Raw genomic sequence first — 26,479 nt, 5'->3', positions numbered from 1 at the left:
AGCGCAATCATTGCAACATTTGCAAGGGAATACGTTTTGCAAACAAGAAAATGCACCAGGGGCTTGCGCCACTCGGGGCTGGGGCTCACTCACCGACAGGCGGGACCCGCATGTCGGGTTCTCCTTCTTCCTCCCGCGCGCGTCCTGGACAGGGACAGGGACGCACTCCGGCGACGATTGTCGGCGACACATGGCATCTCCCGCCATGCTCCGGCTATAGACGAGCTCAAGAAGGAGTGTCGCATCCATTTTTGGAGGTTGGGGTAACTGCGGAGCTTGAGGTCGAGCAACACTTCAACAATGGAGGAGGGAGTTTCTGACACCTTGCTTCCTTGGTCTCAGGTGGCTCCCGGCCAAGCTCGACGGTAGGAACGGGTCCCTTGGGATCTGGGTAGGCTAGGAGGGTTACTGGGAGGAGGAGAGGGGCTTGGGACTGCCGGAATCGAGTAGGGGATCAACGGCGGCGCTACTGACACAGAGGTGCACCGGGGGCTTCTCGGGCTAAATTCGGCGATGGGGAGGGGAGCTACTGGTCTTGAGGGGTTGGTGAGGAGCTCAGAGTGCTCGGGGGATCCTTAAATAGCTAACTAGAGTCGGTTCCCGATGGAGCTTCGGATAAGGCCGAAGGTGGCAATCACTAGCAAGGGCTTAGGTGCACAGGAGCGGCAGCAGGGCGAAGCAGGGGCAGCAGGGCAACACGCAGAAATAGGGGGAAGTGAGGAAGGGGAGGGACCGCGGCTTGCTGGCGCTCGGAGGGAGCTTGGGCGGTGCCAGCCATGGCAGGAGCAGAGAAGAGGCCACGACAATTGCGCTGTCGTTGCATTGCTCGCGCACAGGGTGACGACCGACGGTCTAGGAGGGTATGGTCTTGGCTTTGCATCAGGCCAAAAGGGAGAGGGCACGGGGACGCGGCGGCTCGGACATGTGCGTGCAAAACGTGCGCTCTGGGTGAACCCAAAGCATGCACAGCACCCGTTCGACGAAATGCTGGGGCAGGAAGATGGGATCCAAAGCTAGTGCAAACTCACATGGCTAGGCTAGGGGCTAGGGCCAGACTGTTGGACATGCTGGTTTGAGTGGAGTGTCAACTCCACAATGCACACTTAAACTCATGCCAATTCTGGTCATGCTCCAAGGTGTTTGATGAAATGCCAGGGGCTCCAAATGGTCTTTGATGCCCAGCAAACTTTCCAGATCAGGGTCTCTCTAAGTGCAAGCAATGGTGGTGAGTTTAGTTTGGCAAAAGTCAAAACTAGCCAATGCAACATTTTGAAAAACACAATACTGGACAGAAACTTGGGGCCATTATCACATGCCTCTATTTTCACCTAATGGGGCTCAAATCCTGGAGTTAAGTTTTTGGCAAAATTTCAAAGCAATCAGAGCAAGGAAAAATAGGGTTGTAGTGCAAAGCATTAATATGGACCAGAAAAGAAAAATGGTTGTACTGCTGAAAGTTTACAAAGCACATAGTGGTATTTTTGCATAAAAGCGAATTTCATGCTATACTGGACATCCCCATTTTTTGATGGAAATTTATAAAAGAATATTTCTAGGGGTTGTAGTACAAACTCATTTTCTGGACCAGATTAGAAAAGTAGTTATTGTGCTTAAAATTTTCAAAATACTTGAGTAGGTTTCTGTATAAATGTGATCTAGAACCATCACTAGTCACCTACAATTTTTTATAGAATTTTTAGAAGAAGCTTATCACAAGGTTGTAGTGCAAAACAACCCTATAAAGAAAATGCAATTCAGTTTTGATTAGAAGAAATCTTGTAAAAGATTAGAAATAAATATCCCAAGGATTTACGAGAAGAAAAGAAATGTTTTTATGCAAGTAATCAGGTTCCAACATAACTTATAAAAATATCTACCTAGGGAAAATATCTTTATAAAGGAAAAGAAGTGTTTCAAACATTAATTTAAAAATCCAGAAATTCAAATATCAAATGGACATAGCCAAAATAATATTCCCCTCTAATTAAATAAATAATTGAGATGGTCTCAAATAAGGGCTCAAGGATGAATTTTTTTTTTAAATCCACTTAAAGAAGTTTTTTTTTGGAAAGAGGCTTTGAAAAGAGCCATGAAGCAATTCATTTTCTCGAAAAAATTATTCTATGCAAAAATTTATTTCACAAAAATATTTTTAAAATTTTGGGGTGTGACAAAATCTTTCGGACCGAACTGCCCTTGCCTATTCATCTCCGCATGACACGTGGATCCCACGATTGAAGGGGTGGAGATCGTGCTTATCCGATCGTGGGAAGTGGGTCCAGTTACTGTGTAACGTTATAAAATTCATTTTTGAAGATTTGAGGATTTCGTTGCAAAGTACTCAGATGACAAGGACACTGTGAGGATTTTTTTGAACAAGTTTCAAGTAGAACGCATATGAAGAAATGAATAGACTGGGTTGAGTATAGCATAGAGGGGAGTCAGGTCCGATCACATTCACTTAGATGAAATATCAAATTTGAAGACTGAGCTATAACTGAATGTTGTTGAGGACTTTGAAGACTCAATCTATATATATTTCTAGGCAAATGAAAATCATCAAACGTTTTTGAAGATTTTGATGATTTTGAAAATCTAGAGGATTTTGTGACAAAGCGATAGGTTGATGAATTTCAACTTTGAAGAAAAATAGCTTGAAGAGTTTCAAAGTTGGGTGGTGGTGTGACCCACCGTATAAGAATGATGATTTCAGGCGCCTCGTACAATTGTCGTAGGGCCCTGAGAACCAAATTCTTCATTAATTTCCTCACACTAAGAGTGATATTCTTCATTTATTGAAGAAAATCGATTCTTCGTGTGTTGCACATCTAAGTAATCAATTTTGCATAAGTGTTAGGATGTGTGCATGTTTTCACAACACCTTTGAAGACTCTAAGATATTTAGCTCACACCTCAACTTGCAAAACCTTATCTCATCCAAGGGCTTAGTGAAAATATCCGCTAGTTGATTGTCAGTCTTCACATGCTCAATGATGATATTGCTCTTGAGGACATGGTCCCGAAGAAAATGATGACGAATCTGGATGTGCTTAGTCTTCAAGTGTTATACTGGGTTGTAGGCGATCTTGATTGCACTCTCATTGTCGTAGTAGAGAGTCACATTCTTCATGTTGATGCTTTAGTCTTTGAGGGTTTGCTTCATCGACAGCAATTGAGCACATCAAGATCCATGAGCAATGTACTCAGCTTCGGCAGTGGAGAGAGAAACACAGTTTTGCTTCTTTGAGGACTAGCAGACTAATGATCTTTCGAGGAAATGGCATGTTCCTGACGTTGACTTGCGATCCACACGGTCACCAGCATAATCAGAATCAGAATATCCAACGAGATGAAGATTTGAGCCCTTGGGGTACCATAATCCTAGTGTTGGTGTGTGAGCTAAGTATCGAAGAATATGCTTCACAGCCTTATGGTGTGATTCCTTCGGTTTTGCTTGAAAACGAGCACACATGCAAACACTAAGCATTATATCTAGCCTAGATCCATATAGATACAATAAAGAGCCAATCATCGAGCGATATACCCGTTGATCGAAATCTTTACCATTTTCATCAGTGCAGAGGTGGCCGTTTGTAGGCATGGGAGTCTTGACACCTTTGCATTCATGCATGTTGAATTTCCTCAGAACATCCTTGAGGTATTTCTCCTATGATATGAAGATGCCATTGCGTTGTTGATGAATTTGAAGACCTAAGAAGAATTTCAGCTCTCCCATCATAGACATCTGATATTCTTCACTCATCATGTAAGCAAATTCATCACTGTAACGTTTGTCAGTACAGCCAAAGATAATGTCTTCTAGATATATTTGGCACACAAATAGCTCATTATCATAGGATTTAGTGAAAATAGTTGGACCGAGTGAACCAGGTTTGAAGCCTTTCTTCATGAGGAATTCCTTCAATGTATCATACCACGCCCGACGGGCTTGCTTCAGGCCATAGAGTGCCTTTTTGAGTTTGAAGACTTTGTCTGGACGCTTCGGATCCTCAAAACCTGGGGGCTGAGCAACATATACTTCTTCCTCAAGCTTGCAATTGAGGAATGCACTTTTCACATCCATTTGATGATTAGCATAAGGAAGTAGAATTCGAATAGCTTCAAGTCTAGCAACAGGTGCAAAAGTTTCACCGAAATCAATTCCTTCAACCTGTGTGTAGCCTTGGGCTACAAGTCGTGCCGTATTCCTCACCACTTGACCATCCTCATCTTGCTTGTTTCGGAAAATCCACTTGGTGCCGATGATATTGTGCTTGTGAGGATCTGGTCATTTGACGAGTTCCCACACGTTATTTAGCTTGAATTGAAGACGTTCACCTTGCATGGCTTGAATCCACTCAGGTCCCATGAAAGCCTCAGCAACTTTTGACGGTTCTATGATAGACACAAAGGAGGAATGCCCACACAAGTTAACTAAGTGTCATCGAGGATTTTGAGCGAGTGAGGGGACCTGGCGCGTTGTTTTCATCGAGGATTTTGTCTAGTTCTACTTCATTTGCAATCCTTGGATGAGCTGGTTGAGGATTTTGTCTGGGCTGACGAATTTGCTGTGGACCAATTTCCTCACGAGCACCTTCTTGAATTTCATCAGTGCTTTAGGTGCAAATTTGGAGCTATGGTGAGGATCTCTAATCCAGCATCTTGCACCGAAGACTTTGAAATAACTTACATTGGATTTCTTGTTAGTGAGGAGTTCATATGAGGTTTTCTTGAGGAATTTGTGAAGATATACCTTGTTGATGATGTGGCAAGCAGTGTTGATAGCTTCAGGCCAGAAACGATGAGGAGTCTAATATTCTTCAAGCATGGTCTGTGCCATTTCAACCAGAGTCATGTTCTTGCATTTAACGACACCATTCTGTTCAGGAGTATAAGGAGCAGATAATTCGTTAGTAATACCAAGTTCATCAAGATAATCATCAAGACCGGTATTTTTAAATTATGTCCCATTGTCACTCCTAATGTGTTTTATCTTGATGCCGAATTTCGTCGAGGCCCTTGAGGAAAATATTTTAAAGACTTCCTGCACTTCAGTTTTGTACACAATGATATGCACCCAAGTATATCTAGAATATTCATCAACAATGACAAAGCCATATAAGGATGTTGCATTGGTTAGCATGGCATAATGAGTAGGTCCAAATAGATCCAAGGGAAGCAATTCAAGCGGACAAGTAGTGGCCATGATACTCTTCGAGGGGTGTTTGGATCTGGTCATTTCTCTAGACTCACAAGCACCGGAGTGGTGGTCCTTGTGGAATTTGACGGATTCGATGCCAATGACATGTTTTTTCTTCGCCAGCGTGTGCAAATTCCTCATTCCCGCATGACCAAGTCTTCGATGCCATAGCCAGCCTTCTAAGGTTTTTGCTAGTAAGCATGTGGCTGGTTGAGGACCTGTGGAAAAATCAACAATATACAAATCTCCTCTCCTAAAGCCTTCGAAGACCTTGGATCTGTCACATTCCATGATGACTACACATCTATATTTTACAAAGATAACAACCATATCAATATCACAAAGCATTGAGACTGACATGAGGTTAAACCCAAGGGATTCAACAAGCATCACTTTCTCCATGTGTTTGTCCTTGGAAATAGCCACTTTGCCAATTCCCAATACCTTGCTTTTACCTTTGTCAACATAAGTGATTTGCTTTGGTGTTGATGGAGTCAGTGGCATATTCATCAGCAAGCTTCTATCACCAGTCATGTGGTTTGTGCAACCACAATCAAGAACCCACTCAGTACTCTTGGGTTTGTCATCCTGCAGATGAATTAGTACAGCTTACCATCTCATATGCTTTAGACTTGAAAAATATGATATCAATTTCATCAGATAGGAATTTCATCATAAACAGTAAATTTGAGGACGTGTGAAATGTTTTCATTTAATCAGTTTTTACCTTGCGTCCAATCAAGCATTTTCCTCACGTCTCCAGCAAATTCTTCGGATAATAATTTTCATCTGGAATCCTGAGCTGCAGAAGTGATTAGTTCAACTTCTTCACCACCCACATCTGAAGGGTGGCAAAGAGTTCATCATCCTGCGGCACCATATGAGAAAGGTGGCATTGAAGCTAGTGCACTTCTCTTCGTAGTACGGGGGTTAGAGTACTCAAATGAATAGGCAGAGAAGTTCTTTAAGGATTTATGAATATAATGATTTGATGTATAATGCTCATATTCATATCCCTTGTAATTTCCCTGCATATCAGAAGCATTAGCACGACTACGAGCATAGTTTTGACCAGTTGAGGATTTTGATCCTCTTGAAGACTTTGGTCCACCTAAGGAATTTGATCTAGGGTTCAGGTTCTTCACTGGTGGTGTCATGAGGACATTCCCCTGAAGATTTTCCAAGCAACCTTTGGGGACCCAGATTTTCTTCACACGTGGTCCATTCCTGCAGTTAGTTCCAACATATCGAGCAAATACTTCACCAGAATTATTTGTGAACAGTTTCTAGTTGGAGTCAAATGACTCATCTGAGGAATAGGATAATTTACATGCAAAGCATGTTAGATTGGTGGATCAACAGGAGGTCCTTTAGCAGCAACCCATGAGGTTTTGGGATACTGCTCAGGTTTCCAGTATGATCCATCAACATTCAGTTTCCTTTCAAAGGCAATTCCTTCTTTCCTCGGGTTCCTGTTCAAAATCTGCTTTTTGAGCACATCGCAAAGGGTTTTATGCCCTTTGAGACTTTTATACATGCCTGTCACATACAATTTCTTCAGACCTACATTTTCGGCAGTGACATTTGTGGTTTCCTCAAGTGAGGAATTTGTTATCACGGCAGCAGTTGATGAATTTGTAGCAATAGAAGCATTTGATGATTCTGGTGAAAAATAGGCAGTTTCACGCTCGATGCATTTGAGACATGGTGGAGTGAATTCAACCTGAGCGGCAGTAATGTGTTGAGCAAGTAATGAATCATTTTCCATTCGAAGATCATCATGAGATATCTTCAACTTCTCAAGGTCAAGTTTCCTTTGAAGAAATTCAAAGGAAAGTTTCTCATGATCAGCCAAGTGTGTGCCATAACGATCTTGAAGACAATCAAATCTGGACTGAAGACTTTTCACATCTTCAGTGAGGATTTGCGTATGATTCATTTCATCATTCAACAGGTCATCGCTTCTGTCTAGCAGTTTTTGAAGTTTTTTAATGGCACTTTGTTTCTTAGTTGCAATGTTGGCAAGTTTACTGTAACTAGGTTTTTTATAATCATCAGGTTCATAGTCACTTGAATCAGAGGAGGAAGTGTCATTCGGTACCTTCGAACCTTTTGCCATGAAGCAATAGGTTGGAGCAAAGTCATCAGCATAGTCATCAGTGTAGATAGCGTTGTCATTTTCTTGAAGGTTGAAGATTGACTTGCTGAAAAATGTGGTAGCCAGTGCAAGACTTGCCACACTAGACTATGAGTCTTCTTTAGAACCTTCATCTTCATCACATTCCTCGGATTCTTCCTCTGAATCCATTTCCTTGCCAATGAGTGCCCGAGCCTTTCTGAAACTAGTCTTCTTGTGCGATGAGGACTTTGAGAATGAGGATTTTGAAGATTTCTTCTTTTTCTTCGAGTCATCAAAACTTTCATCCTTGTATTTATTCTTCTTTGATTCCTTCACCCAGCGAGGACAATCAGCAATATAGTGACCATATTTCTTGCATTTGTGGCAGGTTCTTTTCTTGTAGTCCTGAGATGAAGATTCTGATTTCCTCATATATCTTCTCGAAGATTTACCAAATTGGCCACGCCTTGTCAAGTTCTAGAATTTCCTCATGAGCATTGCAAGATCCTGGCCAAGTTCTTCAGGATCACCAATCCTACAATCTGAGTCTTCTTCTTCAGATGAGTAAATTGCTTTGGCCTTCAGCGCACGAGGCCTAGAGTAGCTTGGTCCATACAGATCTCTCTTTTCTTCCTGTTGAAACTCATGAGTATTGGGTCTTTCAAGTATATCAGCAGGATCAAGCATCTTATAGTCTGCTCTTTCTTGAATCATCAGAACCAGTGTATCAAATGATGGATCCAGAGATCTCAGCAGTTTCTTCACAACTTCATGGTCAGTGATGTCTTGAGCTCCCAGTGCTTGCAGTTCATTTGAGATGTCAGTGAGGTGATCAAAGGTATCCTGGCAGCTTTCATTGTCAAGTCTCTTGAAGTAGTTGAAGAGATTGCGAAGAACATCAACACGAGAGTCACGCTGAGTTGAAATTCCTTCATTGACTTTGGACAGCCTATCCCAAATAAGCTTCACTTTGCCCAAAGCACTCACTCTGCCATACTGGCCTTTGCTCAGATGGCCATAGATCATATTCTTCGCTTGAGAATCAAGGTGCTTGAATTTCTTCACATCGGCAGCACAAACAGTAGCAGTGATGGAGGGAATGCCATGTTCCACAATTTACCAGAGATCATTGTCAATAGCCTAAAGATGCATCTGCATCTTCGTCTTCCAATAGGGAAAGTCCTTTCCTTCGAAGGTAGGACATCCTGCAGTAACCTTGATCATACCTGTAGTCGACATAACTACAACTCTAGGTGGTTAAACCAAAATCACACAGAACAAGGGAGTACCTTGCTCTGATACCAATTGAAAGTGTGTTATATCGACTAGAGGGGGGTGAATAGGCAATTTTTAGCCTTCTGGGGAAATTCCTCACTAATGAATAACATGCAGCGGATTAGCACAGGATCAGAGGTGCAATGATTACAACAGCAGTTTACTTGATGAAGATTAGGAGAATCGGTTTGTACAGTATGCAGGCGCACAATAAGCAGGTGAAGATTAGCTGGTATGAAGAATTTGAGGTTGAGGAAATTCAGAGAAAGTGTTCAGCAAATTCTTCAAACATTGACAATGAAAGTCTTCAACATACAATATTGATGAATTGAAAGAGTTGAAGAAATAGAACATGTATCACGATGACGACAATTGTTGATGACCTAGTTCCAACTGCTGTGACAGTCGTATGTCTGGTTTTGAGCGGCTTGGTATTGAAACCAAAGGACACACAATCCCGGGACACACGGTCCCTACCATATTCTCCTTGAGCTATGGACACACGGTCCTCGCCCAACACTCGTGGTAAGTCTTCGGGGCAAACTTCCAAACCCTCACAAACTCAGTCACCTGGTAATCCACAATTGACTGCTGGATGCCCTAGACCATGACGCCTAACCGTCTGGAGGATGCACAGTCCTCAAAGGTAAAAGTCTTCAGTTCCACACAGGAACAAATTCTTCACTAATGCTCAATCTCTTGGTTTTTGGTTTGTGGTTCGGTGTTTGGGGTATTTCCTCACTTGATGATTTACTCTTGAATACTCTCGGGAATTTGGGTTGCTCTAAATAACAAGTGTCAGTTTCTCGCGGAGCAGCCAACCAGCTAGTGGTTGTGGGGGGCGGCTATTTATAGCCTGGGAGCATCCCGACATGATTTGACATAAATGCCCTTAAATATTATGACTGTTGGTGTGGATAAGATTGGTGAGGTGGCGCGTATCACGGCAATGGTCGGAACTCTCAACTGTGAGAGTCCTCATGTCTCTCATATTCCTCACTTGAGGCTTTTGTAGGTTTAGGCTTGGGTTGAGCATCATGAGGAAAGTCATTACATAGTATTACCTCGACCCCCTTTAATAGTACGGTGTTCCTGTGACTCAAGAGTAAAGAAAATGAAATAGAACGAATAAATCTTCACGCTTCAAAGTCTCCAGACTAATTTTCTTCAGGACACACCGAATTCCTCATATTCAATATCTTCATGAGGAATATCAATTTCATTGCAATTTCTTCGCGATCAAAGTCTTCAAGCTTAGACCAATTTCTTCAGCGGAAGACATACATTTTTAGGGGTCGATATTCATCGTATAATTCAAACTCCTCAGCGACTTATAGAGCCTGTGTACACTTATAAACACATTAGTTACTTAACCTATAAGTCTTCAAACCACCAAAATCACTAAGGGCAATAGATGCACTTACACCATGTTTGAGCAAACTATTATTTGCATGCTAAGTAGACTAGTTATTCTTGTTGCATATGATAATGAGTATTTGGTAAACCATCAATACGGTGTTACCGATGGCTCCTCCGGAGCACTTGCATTTGAGCATGATCCTACCACCTATGACGATCACGCTAATATTATGTTGGCAAGTAGACAGTAGAGCTAAGCATAGTAGAAGCATGAGCATGATGATGGTAAATATCAAAGGTTTTATCAAAACCCCGTCGGGTGGCACTAACGCCTGAGGGTGATGATAAGTTAGGTGGCCACTTGTGAAGCAGTGGTGCACCGGGTATATTTGGTATGAGTGGTTTCGGAAACAAGAATAGATTAATGATGTGTCGACCGCCCCAACCTTACATATGCAACCAAATCACCCCTTTTTGGGACGAGGCCTTGTTGATTACTCTGGTCGGTGCTATTAAAGAGCCACATTATTAGTAGCGGGAGTGATACATGATCACTCTCGTGACGGGGTCGTACCAGGTAGGTCGAATATGTTGTTTTTACGTGTACCGGGCACACCGTTGGTCCCCGCATGGATGATACGGTCCAGAGTTGGTGCACGTAAGACGTACCTCATGTGGGCTGGGTACCAATTGAGTGGAACTCTTTGTCTAGTATCGTCAGGGGAAAGGCAATGATCGGGTACTTACCTCGGGTATGCTATATACCGCGAGTCGTGGATGACACGAAAGTTTCTCGGATCTCGTAGGTACAACGTACAACTTATGCAAAGTGTTAAACTATTCGAATAGCTGTGTCCACGGTCAAGGACAGTTGGGTAATCCTGCTTAAACTACGTCCAGTCGTTTCCACATAAACCAAGTGTATGTGTGTCCAAGGAGTTATATGAGAAAGAGATAATATGACCAAGTTTGGTGACTTGGCATATTGGGTGAACCCGAAGTGTTTAGCCCACAGAAGATATGTTGATATCTGTAACGTGTTCTTCTAAAAACCATCTAGCTTATGTTGCACATCCATCTATGATCATGTTTATTTACAATCAAGTTGATTTCCACCAATACTGCATATTACTTGTTATCATACCAACTGCATTATCCATATCATGGGCTGTTTGCGAGTACATTTAAAGTACGCACTGGCTTGCCACTGGTTATGTTATTGACCAGACATGGAAGGACCGGAGTTTGGAGAAGAATTCATCATCAGAGACGGACTTGCGAACTAGGACGCTTCCCAGTCAGAATGCTTGTCGATGTAGGTTGATGGCATGGGCGTCTGTTTAGCCCCCAAGATTTCCGGTAGTAGATGTATCGGTGTGATTGGCCTTATATTCCCTACCTATCTGAACTTGACCTTGATGGTCAATTTTTGTATTAAACGGTATCTTGGATGTAAGACTCTTTATATTCAGTATATGTGTGTTCGTTGAGCATTGATCTCTGGCATCACTGAGCATGTTCATTTGGCAATCTCGACTCATAAGTCGAGGTCCCCACAGAGCTGGTATGAGAGCCATCCTGACTGTAGGGCGCCTTAGGTAGCATGGATCCTAGCCGATTCGAGCAGTACACTCAGCCCCTACACTTGAGATTTTCTACCATTTCATACCACCCACAAAATTTCTAACCCTCTCCTATAACCTTGTAGATGGCCGTCGTACCTGAGATGCTTATGGAGACTGGCTTTCCCCTACTCTTGGGAGACAACCTCGAGAAGTGTCAAGTACACCGCACGCCCATTTTTCTCTACGACGAGCACTGGGTAAACGCTGATAAGAAGGAATATCACATGGACGTGATAATGAAGGCAAACGACTCCCCAACTAGTTGGTTCTTTGAAGGACCACAGATGGAGAATCTGATGTTGGCAATGGAGATAGCTGCACGAGAGGCGCTCGTGCATCTCCGCGACATCCTTCCCGAGATGGCCAATGAGCCGGCTACTCGTCACCTGCCTTTTGTTAAAGACGAGATTGACTGTAGCTGGACAATTAACCCATCCTCATACGATGGGATGCCACTCAGGTTTCAGACCTACTTCAGCCTCTCCACTGACACCTTGACTCACCTTCTCATCAAGGAGTATGTGACGCTTCGCCAAGAACTACACCAAGTCAAGGACCTACTTCGCCTGGAAAATATGAAGACCCGCAAAGTCAAGAAGGAAGGAGCACCCGGAGGGCAGTCAGCCATTTCCTTCCGAGGAGGAATACAACCGCTCCAGTCCACTCCTATACAGAGTCGCCGACTGACCGCGGAAGAGTACACTGAGATCCTCACCGCTTCACCAACAAAGTTACGTCGTGATGGACCGCTCCTGTCTCCCACACCTGTGATGGAAGAAGGTACTGACGAGGATGAAGACGAAGACCCTGTAGAACCTGCATACGAGACCGAGCAGTCCACCGCTTAGAAGAACATCTTAGGAAAATTAGGAGTCTCCCGAGCGTAGTTGAGTCCGTGTATTGGTTCGTGAGAACCATGAATGCTGTGTGATCATGTTTGATGCAAGATGCATTTCTGCCTTAGGCAGCTTGTAAGCGACTACATCACTTGTTTAAACTTAATGCATTAGTTTTCTCCAACATTTTGTTGTCTCACCCACTTGCACATTACCAAACCCCCTTATCTAGGAGTGTCATCCCTTATGATTCCCTGACAACTTTGGTATATTGACCGTCGGCTCCCCAAATATGATGGTGATTTCAACTCGCACCAGCACCTTCGGCAACACCAGCACTGCCACTTCCGGCCAGCATCAGGGACCCAGTGGGTCCGCTCAAGCTGGAGATTACCTCGAGCAGGAGCAAGGCGACGTTCCCCCGCCACCGCCTCCTCCGGAGAGCGTGACAGTAGTTCAGTTCCTCCAAGCTCTCCAAGAGGAACGTCAAGCCAACAATGCCGCCATCCAACAGATGGCTCAAGTCTTAGTGAACAATCCGGCTCAGAACGGAAATGGCAGCAATTGCTCCACTCTGTCTAAGTTTATGAGGACTACACATCCCATAGTCACAAAGACAATTGAACCATTGGATGCTGATGACTAGATACTCACCATCGAAGACCTCCTCGCGCTGGTCAAGTGCATCGATGACCGCGGGAAAGTCCTTTATGCTTCTCATTGTCTTGGATGCACGACCAGAGCTTGGTGGGATGGGTTCTAGATCATGCGAGAAGGGAAAGCTATCACCTGGGCCATATTCAAGGAAGGATTTTGTCCGCTCACGTTCCCCCTTGAATGATGACCATTAAGAAGCGGGAATTCCGAGCTTTGAGGCAAGGCAGTGGAACCGTCAAGGAGTATCTGCAATAGTTTAACCTTTTGTCAAGATATGCACCGGAAGATGTCAACACAGAAGCTGCAAAGGTCGAACGCTTCATCGAAGGACTGCAGCAGTCGCTTCAATATCAGTTGGTTGTCTGTGAATGTTGGACATTCCGCGATCTGGTGAACAAGGCCCTCATGCTAGAGGATAAGCGTCGAGCGATGGATGACACCCGTAAGCGCAAGCTGATGGGTAATGGAGGTCCCAGTAACCAGAAGTTAATCCCATGGCAATCAACCCCGGCAAGACCCAACTACCAGCAACAGCAGTACAAGGCACCAACATTCCGCCAGAACTACCAGCCCCAGCAACAACTCAACCCCAAGCGAGCGATTAACCCGCCCAACAGCACTAGAGTCAAGTCCAACATCCCAGGGCAGGTTACCTGCTTTGGATGTCGACAGACTGGGCATATTCCTGGCAGTGCCCCAACAAGAAGCCCGATGCACCACGCCCCAATGTGTCTAATCAAGGACAAGTTCAAGGAGCGCCAGAAAGGAACCAAGCTCCCCGCAACCAGCAGTACCACAGCAGGGGACGCGGGAAACACATCTCCGCAGAAGAAGCATAGGAAGACCCGTACTGCATTCTGGGTACATTCCTCGTCAACTCCACCCCAGCAACAGTATTGTTTGATTGTGGTGCTTCACATTCTTTTTTCACCCAAAAGTTTGCAGAAAAATGTGGTTTGAGGCATAGCCTCCTTAATGGGAAAATGTCAGTACATACCCCAGGAGCAGTGCTAAGGACCAACCTAGGATGTAGAGGAGTCGGGATCAACATTAATGGGATATGCTTCACAGCAGATCTCATCGTCATTAAGTCGCAAGGCTTAGACGTGATCCTTGGAATGGATTGGTTGGCCAGGCACCAAAGCATATTCGACTACGCCAAAAGGGCTATTACCATGACAAGTGACCAAGGGGTCAAAGTCAAGTATGTCCCTGGGCCTACCTCCACTCAAGTTCCTTAGGTCAATTGCCTATTGGAAGAAGAGTTGGACCGAGTGCCAATAGTCTGTGAGTACCCGGACGTCTTCCCTGACAAGCTGCCAGGGATGCCTCCTGACCGAGACATCGAGTTCATCATTGAGATCATGTCCGGGTCAAGGCCTATCTATAAGAAGCCTTATAGGATGGGATCCGACGAACTAGCAGAGTTGAAGAAGCAGTTGGATGAGCAACTCAGGAAGGGATTCATCCGTCCGAGTGCATCACCTTGGGGATCACCTGTTCTGTTCGTGTTTAAGAAGGATGGGACTATCAGCTTCTGCGTCGATTATTGTTCTCTCAATGAGGTCACGATCAAGAACAAGTACCCACACCCCAAGATTCAAGACCTATTTGACCAGTTGAATGGAGCCATGGTATTCTCCAAGATCGACCTCAGATCTGGATATTACCAACTGAAGATCCGACCCGAGGACATACCCAAGATGGCATTCGTGACCCCGTACGGTCTATACGAGTGCACAGTCATGTCATTTGGGTTGACCAATGCCCCAGCATACTTCATGTACCTCATGAACAAAGTCTTCATGGAATACCTGGATAAGTTTGTCGTCGTCTTCATCGATGACATATTAATGTTCCCCAATTCTGAAGAAGAACATAAGCAACACTTGAGGCTAGTGTTGGAAAAGCTTCGAGAGCACCAGCTTTATCCCAAGTTTAGCAAATGCAAATTATGGCCGCATGAAGTTGGATTCTTGGGTCATACCATGACAACAAACGGATTTGCTGTCAATCCTTCTAAGATTACCAAAGTAACAAACTGGGAGTCGCCAATCGATGTGAAGGATGTCAGAAGCTTCCTCGGACTCGAGGGATACTACCGCAAGTTTGTGGAAGGGTTCTCCAGCATCGCTCGACCAATGACTCAGCTCTTGAAGAAGGGCAAGAAGTTCGAATGGACGTCGGAGTGTGAAGAAAGCTTCCAGGAATTGAAGAAGAGACTGACTACCGCCCTGGTATTGGCTACTCCGAATATTAGCAAGGAGTTTGTGATATACTGTGATGCCTCAAGAACCGGGCTCGATGGAGTCTTAATGCAAGATGGCAGGGCACGGCGCCCGCATGAGGAGAACTACGCCACACATGACCTCGAGTTGGCAGCCGTAGTGCATGCCGTGAAAACATGGCGACATTACCTTGTGGGGAAGCGATCTAAAATATACACCGACCACAAGAGTGAGAAGTATATTTTTACTCAAAGAGAATTGAATATGAGGTAGCGAAGATGGTTGGAGCTGATCAAGGACTATGACCTCAGCATTCAATACCAGCCCGGTAAGGCCAATGTGGTAGCCTATGCCTTAAGCCGGAAGGCTGGCACCTTGAATGCTATGCTCAAGGAAAGGCTACCCACCTTATATGATGAGCTGGAAAGCTTCGAGTTGGAGCTAGTGGAACCGGGATTCCTAGCTAACCTCGAAGTCTAACCCACTCTGGCAGACGATGTCAAAGAGGACCAGAAGGGGCACAAGAGCATTGAAGGCATCAAGAAGATCCAGGAAGGCAAGGCCCCAGAATTCTCAGTGGATGAGCAAGGAGTCGTGTGGTTTGGGAAACATTTATGCGTACCCGACAAGGCTGAACTCAAGGGTTTAATCCTACAAGAAGCCCATGACACAACCTACTCCATTCGCCCCGGTGGAACCAAGATGCATCAAGACCTCCGAGAAAGGTTCTGGTGGCATGGCCTGAAGAGGGAAATAGCTTCCTATATCGCCAAGTGCGACGCGTGCCAACGAGTCAAGGCTGAGCACCAACGACCTGCTAGATTGCTACAACCTCTCCAAGTGCCCGAATGGAAGTGGGACTTCGTCACCGGTCTACCTAGGTCCAGAAGAGGCCATGACTCCATATGGGTCATCGTCGACCATTTGACCAAGGAATCTCACTTCATTCCGGTCAGCACCACTTATGGTGGTGACAAGATGGCTAGCCAATACATTGAGCGTATTGTGAACCTCCATGGAGTTCCCACGGAGATCATATCCGACAGAGGCACGCAGTTCACCTCAAGATTCTGGAAGAAGTTCCAAGAAACTCTCGGAACCAAGCTCTCCTTCAACACTGCTTTCCACCCGGACACGGGCGGATAGACGGAGCGAGTGAATCAGATACTTGAGGATATGCTCCGCACTTGTGTCTCTGCACATCAAACTAAATGGGAAGACTGCCTGTCATTCTCTGAGTTCTTATACAACAACAGCTATCAGTCCAGTCTCCAGATGGCCACATCTAAAGTGCTATACGGACGGAAATGTCGCACCTCGCTCAACTCGTCCAAAACTGGTGAAGGATTGATTTTCGGGCCAAAAGTTCTTCGTGAAGCCGAAGACAAAGTGCAACTTGTCCGGGAAAACTTGAAGGCAGCCAAGTCGCAACAGAAGAGCTATGAGAATTCTCACCGCAGGGAATTCGAGTTCAACCTCGGAGACCCGGTGTACCTCTGCATCACACCTCTCAAGGGAACCAAGCGTTTCCACGTCAAGGGGAAACTTGCTCCAAGGTTCATTAGACCTTTTGAGATCACGACAAGGCGTGGAGAAGTTGCACACTAGTTGGAGCTACCTATGAAACTTTCGGGTGTGCACAACGTCTTCCATGTGTCACAACTTCGGAAGTGTTTGCAAGCGCCAAACTGTTCATATCTTTATAAGGACATGGATCATCAAGCCATCGACCTACAGCCAGACCTCACTTATTGTGAGAGGCTGATCCGCATCCTGGATGAAGCAGAGCGTTGCACCAGAAGTCGCACCATCAAGTACTTCAAGGTTCAGTGGAGCAACCAAACCGAAGCAGAAGCAACATGGGAGCGTGAAGACTATCTGCAATCCGAATTTCCACATCTTTTTAGCACCTACCTTAGGAATCTTGGGGACGAGATTCTTGTAAGGGGGATAGGTCTGTCACACCCTGTTTTTTCCTCACTTCAAAACTAGCCTTTTCAAAAGCTGAGTTTATTAAAAAAATTAAGCAAGTGCCATGAGTGCCATGATTGCCATTGTTTGTGTGCATGTTTGAATGAGTGGATCCAAAAACAGCTTTTTATAACATGATATTTTCAAAAAAAAAACCTTTTTATCATTTTTGACTATTCCAAAAACTTGCTTTGGGTTGCACTACAAGTCCTTGATGTCAAGGGAATGCCTTCACCCAAAAATTGTATTCTCGTTTTAACACTACTATAACTCTCGAATGTCATAAAATAATTATTTTATAAAGTATTTTCCTATTTTATTTGCATGTCCTTTTCTGAGGCTAGAAATGATATTTCTGTATGAAAAATTACTTTTCTGCCTTAGAAAATCTGAGAAAATTAAGAGATACTCACAAGACATATATTTTCCATACATAAGATTTTCAACCCCTATTTATGGTCAAAATATTTGAGCAAATCCTTGAAAACCAACTCTATCTGTTTTGACCTTCTGAAATATTTTCCTAGAAAATTCTAGTATGCTTCCCAAGCTATATTTGGTGGCCATGCCAGGTTTCACCTCATTCCAAGGTGATTTGGTTCACCAAATAATCCTAAAACCCTATCTGTCCAGAATCAAGTTGAAGCAACTCTACATAGCAAAGTTTGTCCAAATCGTTTGAAACTTTGCACGAGTGCTCAACACCCCCAATGAGGAGTCCATGCCAAAAATTGGATTTGTAGGGATTAATTTACCAACATTCCCGTTGGAATGGACAGAACTGCCCATTTGGGAGTGATTTCAAGTTTGCACTGCCAAACTTGTCCAATGAACTTCAAATTCGGTGGAGCATCCTATTTTTGCATCAAACCCAATCCTGTTAACTTTCATCACAAGTGCTGGAGTGTAGCTACCCCAAACACCTGTCGAACACCTTTTGTCGGTATAGTAAATCAGCTCTTAACCCACTCTACCCCCAGACCCTTTCCACCAAACTCTTAGTCCAAGCAGCCAGCACCACTCCTCAACTCCGGAAGAGTGGCCCCTCTCTGGTTCCAAGCAGAAGAGCCAAAATCTCCATTTTAGTTTCTGGCTCAAGTCTGGCATCACCTCTTTAACCACTCCCTTTGACCAACTGTGAGTCCCTCGGCTCTCAAATGGCTAGGGATCGTCTAACCCAACCATAGGACACGCCAAACACAGCCAAAAGCGCCCCAGATCGCGCCAGCATGCCGTGGCATGCCAAAACTGTGCTCTAGGCGCGCTACAGGGTGCACCCGAGGAAAAGGTGGCCAGCCCCGGTCAGTTCAAGCCTCCCCTGGATGCCTCTCCACGTCCCAGACAACCCCCCTGCATTAGGGCAGCCTCAGGGTCCCTCCTCACCCGCTCTGTTGACCGAAGAGACGCGTGCCCACGCGCACTAGATTCGGCCAGAAGAACGCGGCCACGCAGCACGCGCGCTCCTCGCTCTCTCTCTCCCTCTCCGTGACTCACTGGGCTCCTAAACCATGTACGCAATACCGTGGTTTCGACCTCGAGCTCTCTCTGTCTCTCCTGCGAGACATGGTGAAACCACCGGCGCTTCCTGCTCTGTAATGCCCCAAGTGTGTAACCTTCCCTTTTATGAACCTTCTTCATGTGGGTCCAACTTGTCATGGACATGAGAGTTATCTATGCTATGATTTCATGTGATGTCACTTGTTATTCTTCCTTGCATGCATGCATGTCATATCATATCATGTCCATGTCCTTGTAATGTTGCATTGTGTTCTTATGAGGTGATGTGATGCTTGTGCTCTTGTGTGATATGTGGTTTGTGAAATGTGTGGTGGTGCAACTCTATTAGATTGCATGTGTTAGTAGGACAACCTTGTGATTTGCTTAGGTTTTAAAAAACCCTTCCCTCTCACTTTTATTCCAAGCTCAAGATTCACTTCTTCCTTTCCTGATTTAAAAATGCCCATGTTTTAGGTTGTTTTGAGATGGATGTGGAGATGTGAAGTTGCTGATTTGGATAGGTGTTTAAAAGGAGCAAACAAATACAACACAGAACCTATAATCTGTTTTGTAAATATTTATTTGCCCCTAATATTTCTTTTCCATTTTATTCAAATAGGTCATATTTTTCCATGACCAGGGGGTATTTTTGTTTGATTTTATCCCCAGTAGATTTTGCTTTGCTTTATTTCTTCTCTGGCTTTTCCTATAAATAGAAAAAGCCCCACGAATTCTCTTTTCTCTTATGTTGCACCACCTGGTGGGCTTCCTCCCTCCTGGCGGCCCAGTCCCTCTCTCCCTCGCGCGGTGGCCCAGCTCCACGTCCCTCCTTCCTCCTGTGACGCCGTCTATAGTCCCGCGTTCCCCTTTCCGTCAGTCTGGCCGAGAGAGAGAGAGAGATGCCGCCGTGAGGCACAAACGTCGAGGACCCCCCCCCCCCATATAAGTGTGGGCATCCGTGCCCCTCGTCCTAGGGTTCCCCTCTCCCCCATCCGCCACCGCCACTCCATTCCCCATCTCCCTCCTCTCTCTTTCTCCCCCATAGGTAAGTCTCTGTAGCCACGTGCGGAGAGGAGAGAAGGTCTTCGCCGGCGTCTACCCCGCTCCCGTCGGTGTCCGGCACCGCCCTCATGTCCAGCAGCACGGGGGAGGTGCCTGCGCCTCATTCCCGTCCTCGGTGAGGCCGGGGAGTGACCTCACCGACGGCCAGCTCGTTGTCAATAGATCGGCCCCGGTGAACTTCTTCTTCTTCCGCGGCTCTACTTCGTGTGTAGGAGGGCCTCCTTCAGATCGGCTTCTTCCCCTCTGGCTTCTCCTCCAAGTAGTTCGGCATCCCCATCTTCCTCCCTAGGTGAGGTTCCTTCCTTCCTCTCTCCTTCTCCTCGGGTAGTTCGGCTAGGGTTCACCGGAGTTCTCTGCCAGGGAGTAGATCTCGCGTGTTGATGTGTGTTGTTGTGTGCTAGGGTGTGTACGCGTGTAGTAGCGCGGCAGGGTGTAGGGTAGCATGGCGTAGTAGTCGAGCAGTAGCAGTAGGGGTGTATCCCCTCGTGGTGCAGCAGCAGGAGCAGTGCAGCACGGGGTCCTTCCTGTCGCCGGCGACTTTGCGTGCCAAGCAGAGCACCAGGTACTCGGGCTATTTTACCTTGTTTTAGTCCTCCCCTGTGTGAGACGTCTGAATCGTAGCGCAGTGGTATAAGTATGTCTGTGTTCTCGTGAGCTCGTGGGTTCGAGTTCCAGGGCATGCAACCCCCCTTTTTGCATTTTATTTCTGCCAGTGCCATGCCGCAGCAGGGCAGCTTACCCTGCTCTATGCCCCTGTTCTGTCAAGCAGAGCCTCCCTAGCAGAGTGGTAGAGTGCAGTATTGTGTTCCAGGGGATACAGGATTCGAATCCTCTTCCCTCCATTTTATTTTTGTTGTGTATTTTCTTCCTTATGTTGTTTCCTGGGCTGTGTAAATGTTGTGTGCACTAGGTAGAGTTGAGGTATTTATTTTTGTAGCTAACAACAACATGTGGCTTCTATTCCTTTTGCTCCAAATCATACATTGGTGTTGCCTAGTCCTTGTAGCTAGTGGTGCATATAGGTGATGGTGCAGGTTGTGTATTGTGGTGTGGGAGTGTGATGGTGATGGTAGATATGTGTGTGGTAGCACACATTGAAAGAGTGCATGATATAGGTGTAATGTGGTGGTGGCCTTGTGCAAGCATGTGTATGTGTGTGGAAGGGTTCCCCCCTCACCACATATCAAGTGTGTTAGTGTGTCCTAACTAGTGTGTATGTTTGTGGGTGTGTGTGTGATCATGTGTGTGGTGTGTAGTGGTGTGCTAAGGCACATGAGCATGAGGTCTACCCCTCATGTGCACCTAGGTAATGTTGAGAGTGTGCTTATGTTTATATGGGTGTTGTTCTAGTGAATAGCACATGTGATGTTCACTATTCACTAGATGGGATTCTATGTAGATTTCATTTTCTAGACTGTGCCCACTTGTTCCAAGCAAGTGCATATGTTTTATATATATTTTTGGGGTAGAATTATCCCAGGAATCCATTGGTGAAGTCATTTTTTTCCTTTGGAACATTTTCTGGAGATGACATATTTCAGATTTGTTCCATGTTTAGAGCTTGGTTCCATGTTATGTGGTGAGCCCAAGGTTTTGTTTCTTGGTTGTGGTAGTAGAGGGTGACCCCCTCTACCACATGTTGGTTTCATTTCACGTTTAGGAATCCATATGTGCAAGTTGTGCCCAATCAAAATAGGCATGTGGCTGAAATTCCAGATTAGTGAAAATCTGAGATTTTCACTAAGTGTGAGAATCTGTTTACATTTTCTTCTCATTTTCTTCCATATGAGCTTGTGCAGGTCAATGTGTTGTGATTCAGCCTTACATTTCAACTAGAAAGTTGAAGCTTATGTGTTTGTCTAGCTCCCTGTAAATTTTCATTCCATTTGGAGTCCTGTAGATATTGTTTTGGCTGCTGTCAAATGCTTCAGAGCATAAACAGATAGTGAGAATATGTGTTTGCAGCTGTGTAACTTTATGTGTTTAACTCCTTTGTGTGATATTTTTGCTTGTGCTTGTAGTACTTTTGGATAGCTACAACCACATATCTTATTTGGCATGTTTAGGTGGTTGTAGGTGCTTTGCATGTAGCTCACAAAATGTTATGATGTTGTTTATGGCAGATTGTGTAGTTTTGGTATTTTGATGTTTGTGAGTGCAGAGTTGATGGTGTGGTGATAGTCTTTGCACCACCCCATACATGTTGGTTTTTTTATGTCTTGGCAACCTGTAAATACTAGATTTGAGCCATCGGGGTGTGTTGTGATGAATTTGACATGTAGCCCTTCATTTTCTTGTTTCGTTGATTCCCGTTGATCCGTAGCTCCGTTGGTGATGTTCTTTATATGCTTTTGCATCATTTTCACGTGACGCATATGATCATGTAATTCTCATGCATGTCAAGATAGCTTAGAATGCATTTCTGTCCTGGAACATGTAATTACTTCTCATGCTTGTGCTAGTGATAGAAATAGTGATGCATGCTCATATTCATCTCATGCATCTTGTGCTTGTTGCATCTTGGGGTGTTGTTGTTCATTGGATGTTGTTTCTTTGTTGGATAGCACCGGGATCGGAGAACGAGTGCGTGGATTCGGGAGAGTATGTGCAGGACGAACAAGAGCAGTTCCAGGCTGAGGATATCACAGGCAAGATGATATGACCTTGATTCCATCTCTAGACTTGTTATGCTAGATTACGTTTCTTCCATCATATGCTTGCTGCCTACCACTGAAATAATTGCCTCCTGATATGCCATGAAACCCAAACACTTATCCCTTCCTAGCAAAACTTGAATGGCTAAGTAGGCTTTGCTCAGCTACTAATGTTAGCGTTGCTAGTTGCAGGTGCTTTGCCTCATGTGATAACATGAGCTTGATATCATTATCTTAATTCTGTTATTTAATTAATGCACCTATATACTTGGTAAATAACGGAAGGCCTAGCCTTTTGCCGGGTGCTTTGTTCCGTTATTGCCGCCATAGTTACCAGCTACCGGTGTTTGATTCCATAATGATCGCTCCTAACACGCTCGGGGTTGTTATGGGGACCCCCTCGATAAATCGCGTAGTGTTAAGACTTGTCCGGCAGGACCCAACATTGGTGTTAATTTGCTAATCACTTAATAATAATCTGCATAGGGAATGGCCTCCCCGAGGAATTTAATCAACAACCCGGGCCAGTGCTCCTCATGAGTGTTGCTCCAAACTAGAGCACTGTGTGGGGCCAACTCAGGGCAACTTGAGAGATTTCTATCAGGCCACTGTACGCGTCGCTCATCCGTCGTGTCCTGAGACTGAGATACGCGGCTCTTATCAGGGTCGTCGACACGATGGGAGGTCCTGCTAGTCTTGTCTTACCTTAGCAATATATCTTGCGTATAGGAATCCCGGTGAAGCTTTGGTTCTCCCCAGAGTTGAGGTTTTCCTCTAAGGAATCCGACGAGATCACGAGATTCGTGATAGAGGATTAATTTACGGCCCGTGTACGTTTGTGATGGACTAGTTGGAGCACCCCTGCAGGGTTCAATCTTTCGGAAAGCCGTGCCCGCGGTTATGTGGCAACTTGGAATATTTTTTATCATCCGGTAATAGATAACTTAAACATAAGCTAATAAAATTGCCAACTATGTGCGTAACCGTGACTGTCCCCTTCGAAGATCTCTCTTCGATCGGGAACATGGTGGGGTTATGATTGACATAGGTAGGTGTTCAGGATCACTTAGTGATCAACTATCATCGATCGCTAGAATAGACCACCTTCATACATGTTCTACGTAAGTTAGCCACCATATAAGGCTTAGGATGCTACAACCTATACACTCCACCTTTCCAACCTAATAACTTGACTAGTTCTCGCACCGAGGTCATAGATTACTGAGTCCCCGTGACTCACAGATTCCTTCACAACACCAATAGGTTCAGGTACCCCCGAGACAGGTGATCCCGACGGCACGCAACTGGCGTGGCAGTACGATGAGGAGAAAGGCCGCCTGTACATGAACTATCCAGAATATTGAGGCGTGGTCGTGATCATGGGCAAGCATGCAGGGTAGCATAGTCTTTTCCCTTGTTTTGTAGTCTGTAGCGGAACTACCTTGTTCGGATGCGTGATGTAACTCTGATATATTTATGAGATGACAGTTGAATCCCTTATTGTCATTCCTCTATTATTTATGTATGTGCTATGTTACCATGTTTGTGAAACGCTTAGATGCGCTTCTTTCCAATTCAGGGCCTCGATCCCCAAATCTGAAAGGACCGCATCTTAGTCGTTACATGCTCGGTGCACCATCGAGGGCCTATAAATAGGCCTTTCCCCTCGCTCCACACCCTCACTCCACTCCCGAGAGCCTAAATCGAGCCCCTAGCCACCCCATTCGAGCACAGCGAGCTCCGGTGCTCAAGATCAACCGTGGTCCCGCCTCTTCGGAGCTTCGTTGATCATGGGTTACAGGCGAGCTCTCGTACTCCTCTCACCTTCTCCATGACCGTAGTGAGCTCACGTAGTTTCTCCACCTCTTCCCCGAGCTAATCCCTGTCGTAGCACCCCCTTCCTCCACCTCCCGGATCAGTTCCGCCGCTGCCACCTCATCGCCGGTGAACCATGGCCTCCCCGTCGTCCCTTCGACCACCAGCATGTAGGCGACAACGTGTTGGTTCCATTCCTGCCATTGTTGAGGCATGAGGGCATTAGTGTCGCCGCCGGCGTGCCTCCACTCCCCTCTGTCCAGAGGAGGAAGACGACCCCGACAGGCGTGCCCCACCTGTCGGTGCCTCATCTCTCCCCATCTCTCCTCTCTTAGCCGCTGATCGCAGTGACCCGCACGTCGGGTTTTAACCTGACGGCGCGTGCACCTGGGCTGGCTGGCTGGTTGGCCAGTTGGGCCGGCCCAGCCACTGGCCGAGCCAGGCCAGGGTTGAGCCCCTTTTTCATTTTTGATTTTATTGTATTTAAAAGATTAGTGTAGTTTTGTTATTTAATTGAATTTAATTATTTTACCACCATAATTCTTCTAAAAATATGTAGAATTTTTATGACAACTTTTCTGTATAGTTATAATTAAAAGGCTTGTTTTGAATACTTTAGCTCCTATTAAATTGATTTTAAAAATAATCTTTTCACCAAAACCAGAGACGGATATTTTTAAAACTATAATATAGATTTATCAGAATAGGATAACATTTTTAAAGTGAGTTTGTGCTCTTGTTTTGAGTGAGCTACTTATTTTATTATATTTATTACGACGATAGATTCCACGTTTGACGAAGGAGTTGGACTGGAAGACCCCGAAGACCCCGGATACTTAGATGATCAAGGCAAGCAGCCCTTTGACCATGTTTGAGAAAAATATTATTTGCATAATAAGTAGAGTAGTTATTCCCGTTGTATATGATCATGAGTATTCGGTAAACCATCAATATGGTGTTACCGATGGCTCCTCCGGAGCACTTGCATTTGAGCATGATCCTACCACCTATGAGGATCATGCTAATATTATGTTGACAAGTAGATAGTAGAGCTAAGCATAGTAGAAGCATGAGCATGATGATGGTAAATATCAAAGGTTTTATGAAAACCCCGCCGGGTGCCACTAATGCCCGAGGGTGATGATGAGTTAGGTGGCCACTTGTGAAGCAATGGTGCACCGGGTATATTTGGTGTGAGTGGTTTCGGAAACATGAATAGATTTATGATGTGTCGACCGTCCCAACCTTACATGTGCGACCATGTTACCCCTTTATAGGATGGGGCCTTGTTGATTACTCTGGTCGGTGCTAGCAAACAACCACATTACCAGTGGCGGGAGTGATATGTAGCCACTCTCGTGACGAGGTCGTACCAGGTAGGTCGATTATGCTGTTTTTACGTGTTCCGGGCACACCGTTGGTCCCCGCATGGATGATACGATCCAGAGTTGGTGCTCGTAAGACGTACATCATGTGGGCTGGGTACCAATCGAGTGGAACTCTTTATCTAGTATCATCAGGGGAAAGGCAATGATCGGGTACTTACCTCGGGTATGTTATATACAGCGAGTCGTGGATGACACGGAAGATTCCCGGATCTCGTGGCTACAACGTACAACCTCTGCAGCGTGTTAAACTATTCGAATAGTCGTGTCCACTGTCAAGGACAATTGGGTAATCCTGCTTAAACTACGTCCAGTCGTTTTCGCGTAGACCAAGTGTGTGTGTCCAAGGAGTTATCTGAGCAAGAGATGATATGACCAAGTTTGGTGACTTGGCATATTGGGTGAACACGAAGTGTTCAATCCATAGCAGATATGTTGATATACGTAACATGTTCTTCAAAAAACCATCTAGCTTGTGTTGCACATCCATCTATGATCATGTTTATTTACGATCAAGTTGCTCTCCACCAATACTGCATATTACTTGATATCATACCAATGGCATTATCCATATCATGGGCTGTTTGCGAGTATATTCAAAGTACCCACTGGCTTGCCACTGGTTATGTTATTGACCAGACATGGAAGGACCGGAGTTTGGAGAAGAATTCGTCATCAGAGATGGACTTGCGAACTAGGACGCTTGCCAGTCAGAATGCCTATCGGTGTAGGCTGATGGCATGGGCTCCCGTTTAGCCCCCAAGATTTTCGCTAGTAGATTTATCGGTGTGATTTG

Source organism: Hordeum vulgare, chromosome 6H (genome assembly GCF_904849725.1).
Source record: "Hordeum vulgare subsp. vulgare chromosome 6H, MorexV3_pseudomolecules_assembly, whole genome shotgun sequence".
Lineage (NCBI taxonomy): Eukaryota > Viridiplantae > Streptophyta > Magnoliopsida > Poales > Poaceae > Hordeum > Hordeum vulgare.
This window is presented reverse-complemented; position numbering follows the sequence as displayed.